This window comes from Rhinolophus hipposideros (genome assembly GCF_964194185.1).
Source record: "Rhinolophus hipposideros genome assembly, chromosome: 22".
In the NCBI taxonomy this organism is placed as follows: Eukaryota; Metazoa; Chordata; class Mammalia; order Chiroptera; family Rhinolophidae; genus Rhinolophus; species Rhinolophus hipposideros.
The window spans coordinates 20,806,046-20,826,897 of record NC_138068.1 but is presented as its reverse complement, the minus strand read 5'-3'; the positions used below and the strand labels follow the sequence as shown (position 1 = coordinate 20,826,897).

Sequence of the window (20,852 nt, the reverse complement as noted above, 5' to 3'; positions counted from 1 at the left end):
AAAGCCCTTATAGAAAGTTTGCTGGTCCCTGAGATAGACAGTAAAAACTTGATGAAAGTGGGATTTTAGAGAATTACTTTAATTTAGTCTGTTTAATTTAAGACTAGCCTGAGACTGATCTAAGATTTAGTGTGTTTTCAGAAGCTTTCACAGCAAAATAATGAGAATCTTAGGTCAAAGATCAGGGTAATATAAAATCCTCTAATAAGGACGCGAATTAAACTTTTATTGAAGAACATTTTTAAAAAATCTGATACATTTACGACTTCTTAAATAAAGCCCCAAGGCAGGTTTAAAAAACTTTAATTAAAATATTTTTCTGGTTTTCGGAGAGTGCCTTAAGGATAATTTAGGTTGAAATGAATCTCATTGTTTTGCTTTAACAGTTCTGAACCATTATTTGTCTGTGTCTTTTTTTTTTCTTTTTCCTGGTGTTCTTTTGTTTTTGAGTCTTTCACAAGCCATTTGGAGCCAATTATCTTCCACACAATTAAAATCAATTTATGCCAAGCAGCTCTTTAATGCAGCTGTTTCTCCTTAATTTGGGGCGTTTTTTTATGACACTCTTTTTCCTCCCAACTAAAGCTCTCTCTTTCTGTAATAGAGGTACTGGCAATTAACAATCCCAGTAAACTTTCTGTAGAGTTCAAATTTTTCTGAACAGTATCTTCTCCCCTCTGTTGAGAGCCGAGAAGCACCCTCAGGTTCAGTAAAGTGTTGTTTTTATATTCATTTTTTATTTCACCCATGAACATGCAGCAGAAGAAACAGGTAAGATTATAGCTAGGGAGTTGTACCTAGGAAATAAAAATGTAACATTTAAAATGATGACAAACTGTTCCCTCTAAAAAATAAATTACTTTCACTTACTGACATCTATGCTCCAAATTCCCACATTTTCACAATCAATTAACATGTACTGAAATTTTACAATGTGCATGACAAGGGAGACTCAAAGAGGTATAAGACCTGCTTTCTGCTCTCTTTAATTCTTAAACTTTTGGTCTCAGGACCTCTTAACACTCTGCAAAATTCGGGATCCCAAAGAACTTTAGTTTACGTGAGTTTTATCTATTAATATTTACTGTATTAGAAATTGAGAATGGGAAAATATTTAAACATTTATTTATTTAAAAATAATAGTAGTATGCCTATGACAACTTAACATAAATACCATGGTTTTATGAAAACTGTATTTTGTAAAACAAAATGTTGTGAAAAATGGCCAGAATTAGCCAGGATGACCACATTTCTCAGGTTTCTAAAACCTGTGTTTCTTTCAATATACTGAATATCTTTCTTAAACTATACATAATCTCCTTTAAAATTCCCCTATTTTGAGAAACACTGAAGCAGAAGAATAAACTGCACACCCAACAAGAGCTATCAAGATGGTCTTGAAGAGGCATTTTCGTAGCATATGTAAATAGAGAAATATCAACATGATGACTTTACATGTTGCATACCTTGGCTATCTTGCAAAACTTGGAATGTGAATATTAGGATCAGTTTAGAAGGCAGAATTTGTAAATATACTTAGTTTAATGACCAGAAGATTTCTCTCCCAGTAATATTAGGGTCATATAGTTTTATGAGAAGACCAAATTTATCTGTGCCATTAAACACAAATATAGCAGTTTTATTCATAATTGCAAAGTGTTGGAAGCAACCAAGTTGTTAAAAAGAAAAAAAGGTAATGAAAAGATTGGCATTGTTTTATAATTCTGTGAATCTCTTTAATGTTGGGCTTAATAAAAGACAACTGTATTCTCATGTCTGCATCTGCATTTAACCTGCTGGGATATTACATCTAACATCTAGGAAATTCCAGCTGTGAGAGAATCAGTGAAAAAGGCAAATTGTTTTAGTGTTATTTTGAAAATAGTTTTGACCTCATGTATCCACTGAAAGGTAGGGAACCCAAGGGGTCCTTGGATCACACTTTGAGAACACCTGTTCTGTGGTGTGAAAAGGGATCTATGTATGAAAAAGCAAATGACAAAATAGGCAGCATATTTCAAGTGACAAAGATAAGGGATTTCAGAGTAGGGAGCTGTAATAGCATTGGGGAAGGCTGAAGGAAGGAGGAAAAGGCTAGGGGAAGTATGTAGGATTTGAGCTTGACCTTGAAGGAATTGAATTACAGGGCTAACATGTAGAGAGCTTTGAGAGGGCTTTCCAAAGGAGTAATTGAATAAAGGTGCCAGTAGAAATAGCAGTGGATGCAGGAGGCAGTAAGGAAACCAATCAGTTGAAGAAGAGGATTCGTGTAATAGTAACCATAGAAAGCTGAAGTGGGTATATTAATATCTGATAAAGTAGACTTCAAGATAAAGGAGCATTACCCGAGGTAAAGAGGAACATTTGTTAATGTATAAAAAGGGTCTATTCATCAAAAAGACTATAGTTCTAAGTGTGTATTCATAGAATAACAAAGTTTCCAAATATATAAAGTAAAAACTGGCAGATGAAAGGAAAAAGTAAACAAATACACAATTACAGTTGGAGTTCTCAACACCCTTCTCTTGGTAATTGATAGAACAAGTAGTCACAAAATCAGTAAGGAAAACATGAATAACACAGTTGTATGTATCTAATTGCCATTTATTGAACTCTCCACCCCAAACTGAAGAATGTACATTCTTTACAAGTACATCTGGAATATTCATTAATATAGACCATATTCTACACCATAAATAAGTATTAATACATTTTAAAAGTTTGAAACAATACAGAGTATGCTATCTTACCTATCTTAACCATAATGTAATTACGTTAAAAATCAATGATGAAAAATTATCTGGGAAAAACCTTTAAATATTTTGAAGTTAAGCAAATATGTCTCTTACTAATCCATGAGTCAAACAGGAAATCAAATCAGAAATATTTTGAAGGGATTGATAATTGAAACCACATATCAAAATTCATGGGCTACCACCCATGAATTACAGTAGTCTTTAGAGAGAAATTTATGCCTCTAAGTATTTATATTTAAAAAAAGATTTAAAGTAATCTAAACTTCAATATTAAGAAGCTAGAAGAAAAGAGAGCAAATTAAACTTAGAGTAAGCAAAAGGAAGGGCATTATAAATGTAAGAATCAAAATCAGTGAAATAGAATATGGACAAAAATTTGAGAAAATCAGTGAAATAAGAAGTGGTTCTTTGAAAGATTAGAAAAATTGATAATATTTAGCTAAACTAATTATGAAAAGAAGAAAAAAGCTTAAATTACTAATATTAGGAATGAAAGAGAGGCTATCACAGACCTCACTGAAAAATATAATAACCAAAATAAAAAAACTCACTGGTGGGCTCAATAGTAGAATGGAGATAACAGGAAAGAGTCAGTGAACTTGAAGGTACAGCAATATAAATCATTCAATGTGAGCAATAGAAAAGAAAAGATTAGGAAAAAATAAGCAGAATCTCAGGAGACAATCTCAAGAAATCTAACATTTGTATATTGGAGTTCCAGAAGAAGAGGAGAAAGAGCGCAGCACAGAAAAAGTGTTTGAAGAAATAATAACTAACAACTTCCCAAGTTTGATTAAAGACATTCATCTGCAAATACAGGAAGTTCAACTAATCCCAGACAGAATAAACCCAAAGAAAAATCTGACAGAATAAACCCAAAGAAAAATCCCAGACAGAATAAACCCAAAGATCTAGGATATATACTTCATAATCAGATTGCTGAAAACTAAAGACAAAGAAAAAATACTGAAAGTAGACAGTGTAAAAATGACATTACTTATACAAGTACTATGATTTGAATGGCTGTGAGTTCTCATTAGAAGCTATGGAGGCCAAAAGCAAGTGAAACATTTTTCATGTGCTAAATGAATGTCAATACAGAATTCTATGTCTAGAGAAAATATCCTTGAAAAATGAAGGTGAAATAAAGATATTCTCAAATGAAGGTCAAACTAACTAACTACATTGCCAGTAGACCTTCTCTAAAAGAATTGCTAAAGAAAGTTCTTCAAGAGAAGACAAAAAATACCAGAAGGAAACTGGGATTATCAGGAGTAGGGGAAGAGCAACAGAAATGATAAATATCTGGGTAAATATAACAGACCCTACTCCTCTGAGTTCTTTTAAATGTTTGATGGTTGAAAGTAAATATTATAATATTGTTTGTTAGGGTTATCTGTGTGTGTAGATGTAACCACATCAGAAAAGGGGAAGAGTGAAGGGACTAACATAATGGTAAGGTTTCTACAATGAAGTCGTTGGTAAAACTTTAATTGTAAGTAGACTATAAAAAGTTAAGTATGTATATTATAATCACTATAGCAACCACACACCAAAAACAAAATTCTACAGTACAGTTAAAAAACAACAACAACAACCTATAGTAGATAAAATGAGATACCAAAAAAATATTCAAATAACCCAAAAGAAGGCATACAGGAAAGGCGAACTAGAGACACAAAAAGAGAGGAAACAAGTAGAAAACAAATAATAAAATGGTAGACTTAATCCAAACTTATAATTATTACATTAACTGTAGATGGTTTAAATGTACCAGTCAAAACACAGAGATTGTCAGAATGGATATTTGTCATGCAGGGTGTCAGCTCCTGCTCCCCACATAAGGACACAGAATATGGAGAGGCCAAAAAGAAACACCAACGGAGCCATAGTTAGGGGAGTTATACCACTATATTCTCGCTGGCGGCTGGGTTAGAGATACAAAAGCAAACATCCGCCAGTACCCCAACAAGGGGTCTTCCTGCCCCCCAGTCTCACTGGAGGCCTGGCGAGACACACGCAGGAAGTAGTAGCCACAAGATACGCAATCCGGCATCCACTTTTCTGCCTGCCAACCAACCAACGCAGCCACGGCAGCTATACCAGTGGCTAATTGGCTAACTGGCTACAGCTAATGGCCAATCACCACCTGAGCCAGCAGCTTTCCACGTGAGGCCAAGAGCCTGGAAACTGTTCTCTGGGACTCTGTCCCCGCAATATTTTAAAATGGCACAACTATGCTGTCTACAAAAACAAAGTTCATTTCTAATATAATGATATAGCTAGGTTAAAACTGAAAGGATGGAAAAAAGATACAACATGCAAAACAAAAGAAATCTGAGTGGTTATATTAATATCAGACTAAGTATTATTTGAAGAAATAAAGCCAAGAACTATGAAGTCTCAGAACAAAGAATTGACCCATTATGATGTAAGGGTCATAATTTACCAAGAATACATAATAATCCTAAATGTTCATACCCCACATGGAAATGTCAAAATACATGAAGCAAAACTGATAGAATTGAAAGGAAAAAGAGATAAATCCACTATTATAGTTGGAGTGTCAACACTCCTCTCTCAGTAATTGATAGAACTACTAGATGAAAAATTAGTGAGCGTATAGAAGAACTCAACCAAATGGATCTAATCGACATTTATGGAACACTCCATCCAACAACAGCAAAATACACATTTTTTTTCAAGTGTACGTGGAAAAAAATAATCAGGTGTACATGGAAATTGTAACAATATAGACCATATGCTGGGTCATAAAATTAACTTAAAGAAATTGAAAAGAATTTAAAGCATGCAAAGTATTTTATTTGACCATAATAGAATTAGAGTAGGAATCAAAATCAGAAAGATAACAGGAAAATCTTCAAATATTTGGATATTAAAACAATATGCTTCTAAATAATCAAAAGTTCAAAGAGTAAATCTCAAATGAAATTATGAAATATTTTGAAGTGAACAAAAATCACAGTACAACAAATCAAGAATTTTGGAACACAGCTAAAGCAGTGCTTAGAGGGAAACTTATAGTATGAAATACTTATATTAGAAAAGAAAAAAGTAAAACAAAAAAAGTCTCAAATGCATAATGTAAGCTTGCACCTTAAGAAATTAGAAAAGAACTAAACTCAAGGCAAACAGAAAGAAGGAAATCATGATAAAAGCAGGAATCAATTAAATTAAAAACAGAAAAAAAATTAAGGAAACCAAAAGCCAGTTCTTTGAAAAGATCAATAAAATTGATAAACTTCTGCCAAGACTGACAGAAATAATAATAATGAGGAGATACAAATTACAGTATCAGTAATGAAATTAATTACACACTTTTAAAAGATAATAAAAGGGAACACTATGAACAACTCTGTGAACATAAATTCGACAACTTAGATAAAATGGACTAATTCCTTGAAAACCACTAAACTCACTCAAGATAAAATAGATAACCTCATTGTTTTTATAACTATTAAACACATTGAATTTATAGTTCAAAATCCACTAGAAAAGGCATCTCCTGTCCTAGATGTTTCAGTTTATATACTGTATTATTTCATTTTTATCACATTTTCAAAAAGACAAAAAACTACGGTGATGGAGAAAAAAAATGAGTGGTTGGTTAGTTAGGGACTAAGGTAAGGCAGAGAGTATGACTACAAGGATAGCATGAGGGAATTTGTGGGGGATGATGGAACTGTTCCATATTTTGTTTGTGGTCATGGTTATGTGAATCTGTGTTAAAATGAACTGTGCACACAAAAATGTTAATTTTACTATATGTTTACTTATAATTTTTTTGTAGAACCAGGACTCCTTGAGCAAATCACTGATTCAAGAGCTGGGACAGGAAGTACAAGATGAGCTTGGAACATCTTTTATGCTATAAAGTAAGGAATTTCTAAAACTGAGAATGGGCACATGTTTTGAGGGCAAAGGAAGCAACTTAAAGGAGCTCCTACTGACCATATCTGGAAATTTTAGCACCAAAATAATTAAGGATTGTAATAAATTATAAACCATTAAAAATAGAAAAATATGAATCCCAACTTATAACAAATAGATGAATGAATGAGTGGATGAATGAATGAATGAATGAGAGGGGAGGACTGTTGCTTACAATAGAATGTGTAATGCTTACCACTAAATGTGGAGGGAATGCTGAGGTTGTGAAATTATCATTTTGCAACCATCATAACAAAGATTGGTTTATGTAAGAAAATCAACAAATATTAAACTCAGGAGCAAATTTTTATGAGATGCAGGATATTGCATGATCTTAGAGTGTGTTCCAATCGATGGTTTATTGGTTGCCAATTTCTCCAACTCTACAGTGGAGAAATGAGACAACTGGACCAGGTGATCACAATTAACATCACCTATAAGAAGCAGATGGATATTGTGTGCCTCTAGGTATCAAACCCTGTGGAGAACAGACAGCGCTGATCAGAAATGTATAACATGAATCTAATTATGAGGAAACATCAGACAAACCAAAAATGTTGCCATGTTCTATTTTTAAAAATGTCAATGTCATAAAAGGCAAAGAAAGGCTGTGGAAATGTTTTAAGATTAAAGAAGACTAAAGAAACAAGAAAACCAAAGGCAATGCCTGATCCTAGACTGGATCCTATGCTAGAGGGAGAAAAAAATTCCATAATGGACGTTATTGGGTCAATTAACAAAATTGGAGTATGGACAATAGACTAAAGTATTCTATCGATGCTAAATTTCTGAAGTTGATCAGTGTTGTGTGGTTAGGTAATAGGATATCCTTATTCTTAGGAAATAAATACACAGTGAAGTATTTGGAGGTAAAGATCCATGATGTTTGCAACTTATTCTCAAATTGTTCAGAAAAAAACTATTTGTGTGTGTACAAACACTTGTACGTATGGAAAGAGACAGGCCATGAAAATGATAAAGCAAATGGGTAAAAATGTTAACAGGTAAACATAGGTAAAGAGAATATAGGCAATTTTTGTACTATTTTTATTGTTTTCAATTTTTCCATAAATTTGTAATTATTCACCACCCCCTCCAATTTTTAAAATTCTGCTCTTCAAAAGACACAGATTAAAAAAAGAATATGCAAACCTTAACTTAGAATATATTCACAATACACGTATATGACAAAGGACTTGTATACAAATAACTCCTATTCAATAATCAAAAGACAAGCCCAGTTTTAAAAGGGGCAAAAACTTGGACAGTCACTTCATAAAGGAAGATACACAGATGGATAATAAACATATGAAAAAATCCTTAGCATCATTATGCACCAAGGAAATACAAATTAAACCACAATGAGGTATCATTTTACACCCACTAGAAAACCAACAAAAAGAAAGAAGGAAGGAAGGAAAGAAGGGAGGGAAGGAGGGAAGAAGAAAGAAAGGGGGAGGGAGGAAGAGAGGGAGCCTGTCATTGCCAAATGTTGGTGAGGATGGAGAGCCAACAGAACTTTCATACATTGCTGATGGGAGAGTGAAAATGGTTTGACCACTTTGGTAATCAGTCTGGTAGTTTCTCATTAAACACACACATACCCTATTTCCCAGCAGTTCTACTTCCAGATATGTACCCAACAGAAATGAAGACATATGTACACAGAAAGACTTGTACAAGGATACTTAGCAGCTTTATTTATAATGGACAATTCAAATTCATCAGTAGGTGACTGGAGAAACAAATTGTGGTATCTATTAAATGGAATACTACTCAGAAATGAAACGTGAAAAAACAAGTTCCTGATACACACTGTGGAGGAACCTCAAAAACATTAGGCTGAATGAAGCCAGACACAATGAAGCCAGACACAAAATGAAGCCAGACACAAAAGAGTATATATTATATTATTCTAATTTTATAAAGTTCAAGAATATGCAAAGCTAATCTGTGGTGAAAGAAATCTTAACAATTGTTATGAGGGAGTGTGAGGAATGATTGGGGAGGGGCTTGAGAACACATTCTAGGCTGATAGAAATGTTCTGTATTTGATAAGATATGTGTTCTACTGGCATATGCAATTTTCAAAACTCATCACGTTATACATGTACAAGCTGTATATTTCATTGTATGTAAATCATATCTCCATTTTTAAAAAAAGGAAAACAGATTATGTACTACCCTGTTTAAAACTCTTTGCTTCCTGTTGGTAAGATCTAAACTCTGCTGAGGCTTCCAAGGCCATAATGATCTGATCTCTACCTGTCTTTGCAGCCTCATGTCACATTCTCTCCCCCTCGTTCACTATGCCATAGTAATTCCTTCTGCTCTTCCAACATGCCAAGCTCTATCCTCCTCAAGATCTTGGTTCTTGCCATTTCCTCTCTTTAGAACCCTCTTTTCCCAGCTCTTTGCATAATTGGCTCAGTCTTATTCTTCAGGTCTTATTTCTCACATTGCCTCCTCAGAGAACCCTTTCCTGACCACCCTATCTAAAGTAAACTCCTTTCAGTTACTCTTTCATATTATCCTAGTTATTTTCTTTTTAGCACTGTCATTATTTGCTGTGATTTTGTTTTTTATTTCATTTTTCATTCTATGTTCTTCATCTCCTTTCTTTTTCATTGTTTTCATTATTTAATACTATATTCCCATTGCCTAGCTTAGAGTCTGACATATAGCAGACACTTAATAAATATTTGTTGAATGAATGAATAAATTGTCCTCTGAGGGTATAAGAAGGGTGAAGGTAATTCTTCAGTAAATAAGAAAACATAATTGAGGAACATACATCGTCTATCCAATTTACCTAAACAAGTATCCCAGAATTTCTGAGAAGAATCTGGTATATACACTGGGAAAAAATTATTAAGGAAAAAAACATGTTTTTAAAGTGCTAATGTTTAATTAATTTTATAATAGAAATTAAATTAAGAAAAAACAATGGAAATTTGGAATATAAAATTATAATAAATTAGAAGATGTTAACAATGTGTTCAAACTTGAAAAAATGAACATCTTGGTAAATAACAAATGTCATCTTGCTCCAGCTACAATCATTGTGGGACCAAGAGGTCATCTAGAATAACCAATAGTGCAGAAGTCGGGAGTCATGAATTAGTAGGAATATCTTACATTTGTATCAATCACTTGGTCCTCCTAGTCATATAACAAACAAGCCGGAGGTTGCATATAGGATGGCTCTGAATCCCACCAAAAAACTGGATTGCCAGTACTGATGGAAATGTGAAATAGCTTGATATGTGAGAAAGCACTGGATAAGAAATCAAAAAACCCCAAATATAGTTCACAGTTCTGCTACTAACTAGCTGAGTAAATCACTTAATTGTTCTGGGCTAAACTTTTTTTAATATGTAAAATGAAAATATATTAAATTATTTTCAAAAGCTCTTCCAGTAATAAAGGTTTATGAGGTGTAAAGGTAAATAAAATTGAAGATGCATTGCCTATTAAAGGTCTTCCATGTCCAACATGGTCATATGGGCTCAAGGATAGAAGATAGAAAGTATTTAATATGCTTACTTCATTTGTCCTTAGGAAGAGTTCAAAGCTTTCCTGGAATATCTTTCATGGGAGAAATACCTCTGGTGTCTAGAAAGCTCCTTGGCTGGTGAAGGAAATGACAACATGAACTCCAGAATACTGTCAGGACAGCTTTCAGATCCAATAGGATGACTATATCGGTCAGTAAAAAGTAAGATAATTTACAGAGGGAAGAAAATTCTTTTGTGTACATACATTCTGTGCTAATTACATAGCTATTTCATTTACTCTTTATGCGTGATGTAGGTTTACTGTCCCCATTTTTTCAATTGAAAATTTTGGATAGAGGAAAAATGGATGGTCACAGTATTTAAGTGTTTGGAAGCCCATATTCTTTCCATATTCCATCCCATCTCTTGTCTAGAGAGTCAAATTCTTCCATAGAACCTTCCTTGGCCATCTGGCCTATAGTGATTTCTTCACTTCTCTAGTGTGTATCACCTATACTACCAATTTCACACCTATAACTTTTTGCATTGTTGGTTATATTTGATTCATTTATTAATCAGTAAGCATTTATTGTATATTCACCGTGGAACCCCACTAGGCACTGGGGATACACAAATGAATAAGACAGGTCCCTGCCCTCAGAAGTTAAAATCTAGTGGAGGAGACAACCCCATTAGCAGTTTATTAACATCCCAATTCAGTCGAAGATTAAGCCACTCTCTTCCTCTCTCTCCCCTAGTTTAGAACACACCCATTTCAGCTCTCAGGCAAAAAAAAAAAAAAAAAAAAAAAATTAAAAAAAAAATCAAACTAATAAGCCTGATGGTAGCAAAACTAAGCCTTAAGGAAAAGGAGAATTTTATTTAATGAATTAAAGTAGCAAATACTCTAATAAACATCAAGGACAAAACACAAAGAAGGTAACAAATGACTGAGAAACTTATATAAATTCTCCTAATAGCACTCTTTCCAGGCAGAGGGGACATGAATCAAGCTCCCAGCCCTGTGGCTATACAAACTGCGGGGAAACACTGCTGTCTTAACCCATCCCACTGGGGGGTTGGGGGGAAGGGGGGGGAATTCTTTATTTATCACTTGCTGGTAACTAGGCGTGACTTCAGGAACAAGACTATCCCAGTTACCCTTCTAGCCAGTTAGGCTACGAACAACATATTCCTAAGATGTTCTTGAGTGCAATGATAACTTTCTGGCAGATGGTGAAAGTCCACAAGTAAAAGTTATGTGAGCAAAGTCTAGTGTATAGAAAAGATTCTTCCCAGCTTTGATTTCTTCCTGGTTCTTTTAGTCAGTCTGAATCTTGCTCTCTAGCAATGTTAAGTTCCATTTTTTTCTTTCAGTTTCATGCTCTAGGTTACTGAGTCAATTAAACCCAATTTAATGTACAAAGAAATATGGTAGGTACTTAAGGAAAATAAACTTGAGTAAGAGACGATTCCTGTTTCAAAGGGTTGAGAAACTGTTAGTAATTATGTAGTATGTGGACCTGGTAATGTCACGTCCTCGTGACAAATACTTCTGCTTTTCAGAGCCAGGTAAATGGCCTGGCACATTCCACTTCATACTATAAGATTAAAATCACAGCTCTCTCCAAGGTTCTGTGCTAGGCTATGTTGATGAGGAATCCTGGTCATGCCTACTAATAGACTTGTCCCAGAAATGAACATTGCAAGCATTCTCTGAAGTGGAGGTGAATTCAGAGGATTTCTTGGTCTTACCATTGTAACCTAGGATCTGAGAAAGGGAGAGACCAATCCCTGTGATTTTCCGATTTCCTGACATTCTTTCTAGAGGCGCCCTGAGGAATATTCTACTCTAAGCCTCATCCTGCCTACTAAGCAAGAGGTGAGGCAGGTAACTAGGTTCCCTCTAAAATGTGGAGGGCAGGGTTAAAGAAACTGAAATTCACTGAGCATCTACTATGTATTACACATATCGTATCTTGTTTAAAGTTCTCATTAACATTGTGAAATAACATTGCCCCTATTTTACATCCAAGGAAACTGAGGCCCAAAGAGGTTAAATAACTTGTCCAAGGTCACATAGCTAGTAAGTGGTATTGATTCAGCTTGGAGAATGGCATTGAATGGAATCCTAGGTCAGAAATCTGTTGGATCCTGGCTCCACCAAGGATCTATCACGGCTACGTGATGTTAAATTATCAAACTGCTCCAAAGTCATGGGCAGGAGGTCCCCACACAGTGGAAGGCTCTACCACAGGGAGACCCAGACAGCACCTGAAATTCAATTGCACCAAATTTCTTTGGTCTCCAAAATTCAGTTTTTTGCACCTTAATTTCAGACTGCTTCCAGATTAGAAATGTGATAGCTCAATTGCCATAAAGCAAAATAACTCATACCAGGGAAACTACTGCTGAGTTGGCAACACCCTGGGAGGCGGAGATCCTTGAGGCAGAGAAAGCCAGGGAGCAGGAGAATGCAGCGGCCCCTTGGCCCTGAAAGCACTGAAGACGTGGGCGGCCAGGCAAAGTGGTGGTGGTCGTGGTGGTGGGCCCACAGGCGGAGATCATTACTAGCCCAAGCGTTGCATAAAAAGCAGTGGGAATTCGGGGGTTGGCTTTGGTCAGGCTGCTGAAGTCACTGAATCAAATCCTGGACTGACCTTTCACCGACCCTTCTCACGTAGCACTGTTTCCATAGGAGAGTCCAAAAGGGAATTGCTTCAGGAATCTGACATTTTAACTCTGCTCTGCTGATACAAGGATATTATTACTGAAACTGGCAAGAAAATGGGCTGATGATGACGTGATTTCCTAATGAGGTCAAGTCTCATTTTTCTGTAGGGAGTTTTGTAGGAATTCTCTAAAACAATAGACACCATCCCAACCATTTATACTTAACTTGGGATTTGGGGTGGCACTTGGCAGCCGCTAAGTTCCTGATTATGTTTAAGTTGGGTTGAAAATAAAAATTAGTAGTCTTTGGGAATGTACTGATTGATGAAAAAGCACAAAGGGGAATCAACTGGTCATTTAGAAGTTGCCATCAGTGTTCGACAAATGGGGATGGGAGGCATAAATGGATAGTCCTAGCCACCATCACACGCTGGTTCTTTGTTAGAATTTGGGTACAGAAACTCAGCACCACAGGCGGGGGAGAAAGATTAATTGGCCAGAAGACTTCTGAAATCTTTTCTTTAGCTGGTTTATACTGTTTCAGAGAGGTGGTCTGTTTGTTTGCTTTCGCCTCTAAAGTCCCTTCTCCAAGAAAAAGTCAGCTCTGGATTAGGGTAAAGTATGCAAGGTTTGTCAGGCCTGATAACTTTAAGATGGACTTCCTCAGGGCTGAGTGTCTACTGATGGTGTTTCCATCTTTCTCTTAGGAGAGCCCCAAATTTCCCAAACTGCCTTTGAGAGTCAGATATTTTATTTTATAAATAGTAGTTGTAGGCTATGTATCCATCACCCATATTATCTGTGCAAAATCAAGAAAATATACTCTAATGGATACACACTGAGAGTACTAGTCTTTTAGGTCTGGCAGGTAAGGAGTGTTCCTTGATGGTTGGTTTTTAGTTCAAGACACACCTGAAGCACATCGCTTACTGTAAATGACCTTTATGAGGGGAAGCTACTTTGGAATTGTTTCACCACTTGAAAATGGGACAGGACCATTGCAGGCGTAAAGTTACTTGTCAAAGGCCAAATCTCCAAATCCAAAGCAGAAGAAAGAACTATCCTTTGCTAGGTTCAGTCCTTAGAACCAATTCTACTCTGCTGGTGTATGGAATTTCCACATCTTGCTTAGACTTTAGGATGAACCTGTTACCTGTTGGAGGTGGAAGATGAGGGAGTACCTTTCAGAAAAGCTGTCTTCCTCCTGGGCTCCCAGGGTCCAATTTGGATGACTTGTTCTAATACCGTTTTATTCAGTCATTCAGCTCCAGGTATTTCTTGAGCATCTATTATGTATGCCACCCTATTCTAGGTGCTAAAGAGATGCAAAAAGAGAAATCTTACACAAGGTTGTAAAATGGTTTATACAAACTCGGAAAGGAAGTGAATTTGGTTTGAAGATTCTCCAGATGATTTCTTTGATTTACTTGTAGTACTCAGTAACCCTAGTTTTAGTCCCACAGCCCCCCTGATTTACTTTCATGCACCAGACCTTATATTTCCAGAAGTTTAGGACATGTACGAGTGATAGTACATGAGATGACTTTAAGTTATACCGGACATGAGTTTAGGTGGTAAACGGGCAAGCATAAAATAACAAAGAATTACATCAGGAGAAAATAATTCCCTTTGCAATTCTCTTTCAAGCCTGGATTACTTGTAGAAGAAAGTCTCATTTGGGCCTAGTATGTCACTAACACTTCTCCACCATTTTTTTTTAATTAATTTTATTGGGGTGACAATTGTTAGTAAATTTACATAGATTTCAGGTGTACAATTCTGTATTACATCGTCTATAAATCCCATTGTGTGTTCACCACCCAGAGTCAGTTCTCCTTCCATCACCATATATTTGATCCCCTTTACCCTCATCACCCACCCCCCCACCCTTACCCTCTGGTAACCACTAAATTATTGTCTGTGTCTATGAGTTTTTGTTTCTCATTTGTTTGTCTTGTTCTTTTTGGTTTATATACCACATATCAGTGAAATCATAGGGTTCTCTGCTTTTTCTGTCTGACTTATTTCACTTAGCATTATTCTCTCGAGATCCATCCATGTTGTCACAAATGCTCCTATATCATCTTTCCTTAACACTGAATAGTATTCCATTGTGTATATGTACCACAACTTCTTTATCCATTCATCTATCGAAGGACATTTTGGTTGTTTCCATGTCTTGGCCACCGTAAACAAAGCTGCAATGAACATTGGCGTACACGTGTCTCTATAGAGAAATGCTTTTATATTTTTGGGGTAGATACCCAGGAGAGCGATTGCTGGGTCATATGGTAATTCTATTCGTAATTTCTTGAGGAACCTCCACACTGCCTTCCATAGCGGCTGCACCAGTCTGCATTCCCATCAACAGTGTATGAGAGTTCCTTTTTCTCCACAGCCTCTCCAACACTTGTTACTATTTGTTTTGTTGATGAAAGCCATTCTGACTGGGGTGAGATGATATCTCATTGTGGTTTTCATTTGCATTTCTCTGATGATTAGCGATGTTGAGCATTTTTTCATATGTCTATTTGCCATTTGTATATCCTCTTTGGAGAAATGTCTCCTCAGATCCTCTGTCCATTTTTCAATTGGGTTGTTTGTTTTTTTGTTGTTGAGTTTCATGAGTTCCTTGTATATTTTGGATATTAGCCCCTTATCAGAGGAACTGTTTGCGAAAATCTTCTCCCATTCAGTTGGTTGCCTCATTATTTTGTCAATAGTTTCTTTTGCTGTGCAGAAGCTTTTCAGTTTCATATAATCCCATTTGTTTATTTTAGTTTTTACTTCCATTGCCTTTGGAGTCAAATTCATAAAATGCTCTTTGAACCCAAGGTCCATAAGTTTAGTACCTATGTTTTCTTCAATGCAGTTTATTGTGTCAGGTCTTATGCTTAAGTCTTTGATCCATTTTGAATTAATTTTGGTACATTCTCCACCATTTCTTAATAATTTTAACCAAGAAAATAGAGTTTTCTTCTGGCAACAGTAGCTATTTAATGACACTTTTTTTTTTCTAGGATTATACTATGTTTATGACCAATGACACAGATATAAATTTTCCTTTTTACGTAATGTATTTAAGTTTTGGAAAAATTAATTGATTTAAAGAAAAATATTAAGTAAATACTAATATAGGTTGAGATCCTGACAGTGCTGTCCAAGTGACTGATGTTTGGGAAGTATTTCTTTTCTTCTCCTCTACCCCAACTAAGGTTGTTATTTGTGACCCATTCCCGCTCTCTGCTTCAGCAAAACCAGTTCAAGATCGTGCTAATGCTTATATATGGAATCTAAAGAAAAGACTATGTGAATGAACTAATCAGAGTCAGTTTTGGGGACGCAGAGAAAAAACCGAGAGTGGTTAGATGGGTGTGTGGGAGGGGGTTGGGGATAAGGGGAAAGGTGAAGGGATTTGGAAGCAGCTGGTAACCACAAGATGGCCTCAGGGTTTTTCTTTTGAAAATTAATTTGGGGAAGGTATTCTATAATGTTGTAAAGATTTTGTTGGGTATCCGATGGACATGCGTCCTATTTGGGAGACCACCTCAGGGATACTGTGGATACCTGATCATGGCATTGTACATCAGAAGCTAAACATTAATGAATGCCAACTATAATTTTATATATATAATGTGATGGTTCAGTGTGAGGTCGGAGGGATAGTGGATGGGGGGAGGGGGGTTCACAGTATGAGGGATATAAATGATGAACGTCTAAGTATTACCTTGTTTTGTACACCTGAAACTAATAAATAAATTAATTAATTAAAAAAAAAAAAGATCGTGCTAATGACTGATAATGGGTTAGACACATACTTCTCCCCTATAAACGTTATAACAGGGCTTTCAGATTTTGAGCCTAAAGAGATCATTTTAATGATAGAAATTTTTCTTAAAAGACATGAAAGATATGATATTTGTAGTAAATGAAAATTTCACAATGATAATATTGAGTCCTGCCAGTTATTTGGGCTTTCTGAGCATTCTCCAGTCCTCATAACAACCTTGTAAAGCATTTATCAGATGAGGAAACTGAGGCACAGGGAGGTTAAACAAAACTTTTTCTTGGTCATTTAACCAATAAAGATCAGAGCCAAGATTCAAGCCAAGGTTTTTCCAGTACGCCTTCTCTCTCTGGTGCCCAGAACCTTTGGCCACGTGGGTACCTAAGGGGACGTACATGTCCCCTTAAGCATAAAGCAAACCCTAGAAAAGCTACACGGATAAAAAGTCTGAGGAATCCAAGGGAGCACATGAGCAAGTGTGCAATAATGTAAGACAGTGAAACCGAGAGATGTTGTGGAAATATGTTCAGAGTGGGTGAGACTACTTAGAAGAAGTAAGGGCTCTACCTCTACCAGAAGAGTGGGAGTCCCATCATTGCGTTCATTTTTGTCCTGCCTTCTGCCACGTGGCTCACAGACCTTATAGGGCCAGGCCAGCCTTAATCTCTCCTGCTGATTCCAGGCACTCGGGAAGGAGCAAGTGCACTTGCTGCCTTATTTCTGTCTCTGGAAAGGATACCGTTACTTCCAGCCTTCAGTCCTTGCTCATCTGGGGCTGGTGTACTGCTGCCTTCTGGACATGCAGAGGCAGGCAGGCTGCATCTGCTTCTGGAGATGAGCCCCCTGTAGAGCTCCTGGCAGCTCTGCCACTGTCCCTTCTAAGCCAGAGTCACAAGCCAGCTGTGCTCTTTACCAGAAAAGAGTCTAGGCAAGTTTCGTGTCCTTTTAGGAAACATAGTGTGTCATGTTAACCTGAGGCTTCAAGTCAACAGCTGGGGATGTCTTCTGTGACGTGAGGGACGGAGGGAGAGCTGGGTCCCGCCTCCTGCCCACCCAGTGGATCGAATTTATTGCAGCCTTGTCATCATCACAGTTATACCTGATTTTACCAATTGGTTTACAGACTCCTCCAACTGAGAATTGAGTAAGATAACAGACAAGAAAGCGGTTGGTAAATTCCAAAGCCCCCCTAAATGTACAAGATGATACTAGCAGGCCTTTCCTAGCCCATTGGAGAGGTAATTCCTTGGATCTGTGTCCTTTTCTGCATTCCCATCTCCCTGGGAGATCTCCGCTGTTCCCCTGGTTTTAATTAGGAACTATATGACAATAACGCCCAGATCAGCATGTCCAGCTCTGATCTGTCCCCGGACTTTAGTTTTTACTTCTAACAGAGCCCTAGATATCTCTATGTCAGCGTATCCCACAGCTACATTAGAGTAAACAAAATTTCCCCCTTCCTCACTAAGCCCTGCTCTTCCTTCGGAATTCAGCATCTACGTGGTGATACCATCAGCCACACAGTCGCCTGAGCTAGATAACGGGAGCCTTCCTTGGTGTTTCCTTTGCCCTTGTCTCCTTGCATCGAGGGCCCTCGGATCTGTTGTTTCTTTCCCAAACTCACTAACTCAGGTGCTCGTTTGTCTTTTGTCTGTATTATTCTGCTTTAACTTAGATTATTTTCTCTGGTCTCATTGTCGCCAGCTGTGTCACATCCGTCTGCCCTCCACACCTCTGCTGACATGGAATTTGTAAAATTAACTCTGACCTTATGTCTCCCCTGCTTAAAACCCTTCAGTGACGCCACAGGAAAGATCCAAGCCCCTTAATCTGATATGTGTAAGGCCTTCCCTGGGTGCTTCTTCTGACCCTTTGTGTCCCTCCTGCCCCCACCTTTGTTTCCTTCCATGTCTTTGCTGTTTTTGGCTTTTCTTTCTGAAATGTGGTTTCCTTCTGTTGTCAACCCCCTGCCCCACATAGATAATCCTAATCATCATTTAAGACTCAGGTCAGATATCACTTCTTCCAAGAAGCCTTCTCTGAATAGCCCAATCCCCTGGTTCCTTAGGTGCTTGCATGTCATATATACCTCTATCAATGCTCATTTATTATTGTTATTTCTTATTTCTTATAATTACATTATACTTACGCATCTCTTCTCCTGGACTGTAAACTCTTTGCAGGCAGAGGCAATGTCTTTATATCCTCCATTTATAGTATAGTGCCTGACATAAACTAAGCCCCCCCCCCAATAATAGATTTGAATGATTGAATGTCATAAAAGTAGTTTTAGCTTTTAATATATATCTTCACTGGTTAAAAACTGAAAAATTATTTTAACTAAACTTCAATTACCTAGCATTCTCTTACCCCAAATTTCTGAGCATTTCAGCTAGTGAACTGAACTTCTCTGAATAAATTTTAAGTTTATGCCAAAATTGCATAGTGACATTGCAAAAAGACATTGTTAAACATTTTAATGCCCAATTTGGTGATTGTAGCGCTTAGCTTGTCATTTTGTTTCCCGGCTACGGGGTCTCCGAAGAACTCCAGCTGGAGGGACACACATATCTCAGACATTCTCCCCAAAGTATGGGGCAGAGCTCTTGTGTGGCCACGTGGGGGCAGTGCAGACTTGTGAATGGGTTTCACAGGAAAGTTTGGAGCGTCCCAGTCCTGAGTAATCCCAGTCCTGTGTGCCACTCTGCCCCGCTCCCTTCCCTCCGACTTCAGGGTAAGACTGTGGCCACGTCTGCCTTTGACTCAGGCTCCCAATGAATTGGTAACAAGGACTGGAATGGTGCTCAGGTGTGAGGCACACTCACCAAGCAGCGTGCACAACCATATACACGTATCCTGGAATACTTCCGGCCTCTAGCTCCTGAGAAGGAAGGTTTCACAAATCAAGCTGGAGTTTCTTTGAACCAAGAAACCTACATACTTTAAAGGAAAGTGTGAAGGCTGGTGTTAAATACTGTTACTAGGTAACTTTGTTCCATGACATATATATCATCTAAATGTCTTATTTTTATTTTATTTTATTTTATTTAGAAAAAAGTGTCAGAAACTTAATGGAAGTGACTAATTTTGTAATGTCACATTTTTTTAGTTTTCTAAATTAAATATCCTTGGCTCCTATCCACCAATGGTGAAAAATCCAATCTTGGTCCTTTTTCAGAAGCTTACAGGTATTTGACAGAAGATGTGTTTCAGTCAGTGCCTGCCACCCTTGGTGATCTTTTCCAGTGACAATTCTGGGGCTTTTTTTCTAGGACATGGAGACTTCTGCTGAGGCTTCCAAACAACAGTACCTTTGCTCACCTAGCTGAGCACACAGTCATCTGCATTCAAAGTCCTACTGTCCCCGGGGCCTGTGGGAGAGCAGGAGCAGGATCTGGCCTCACCAGGAGACTGCAATGCTTTTTAGCACCATCCCCTGCAGAACCAGGCTCAGGAAATTCTCTTTCTGCCATCCTGTAATCCTAAGAGCCCCTTTACTTCTCACTCAAACTGAACAAATTTGTCACCTCTGAGACCCTGGGCTGCTTTCAAAAACAAAAGCTGGTTGATTTCTTTAATTTTTTTTTTTCTGAAGTAAGAGAAGGCCTGATCTCTCAAACAAAAGTCCCTGGTTACTCTTTTGGGAGGGAGAGGGTGGAGGAAGATAGGAATAGTTCATGCTTTCACCAAAAACAGAAATGGCTGACTCCACAGAAAATAAAGACAGTTAATTCTTCAAGCAGGTTAGCCTGTTAAACACTGAAGTAATGCTCATCAACCTTTTTCCCAGGTTATGGAGTTTATCCAGGAAGGGCGGTAGGCCAAACTGTGGGTAGAGATGCACACTGACGATATTCAGCCTCAGACTGGGGAGTGCTTCAGGTTGGAAGTAAGCAGCAAATGTAGGTTCCCCAACTTCTGTGTAGGTCCCAGATTAACTGAGGTGGGTGGAGCTGGTACGCCCATGTTCCAATTTCCTAGGCTGGACTATTTAGGCTTACCATTTCCTGATCTCAGGGAGCGATTTGAAGAAACCATGAGAGAGTTACCCCAAGACCACACATAACCTTTGAATAATGAGATGGATAATGAAATAATAGAAGAGAGCTTCTGTTGATCATTGATTTCATTTGCATAAATTTTTATTTCTTAATATTTCACTAAAATATCATTATTTTGGTACCCCCT

The 20,852-nt window shown here is 37.3% G+C and overlaps 1 protein-coding gene across 1 annotated transcript in view; it reads left to right on the top strand.

Moving 5' to 3' along the window:
* The first annotated feature begins 10,339 nt into the window (after positions 1-10,339).
* ASIP (agouti signaling protein) overlaps positions 10,340-20,852 on the top strand; it is a 52,409-nt gene continuing 41,896 nt past the window's right edge. Inside the window, exon 1 of the mRNA XM_081034469.1 lies at positions 10,340-10,414. The gene's annotated coding sequence lies outside the window, so the exon portion shown is untranslated. The remainder of the gene's footprint in view (positions 10,415-20,852) is intronic.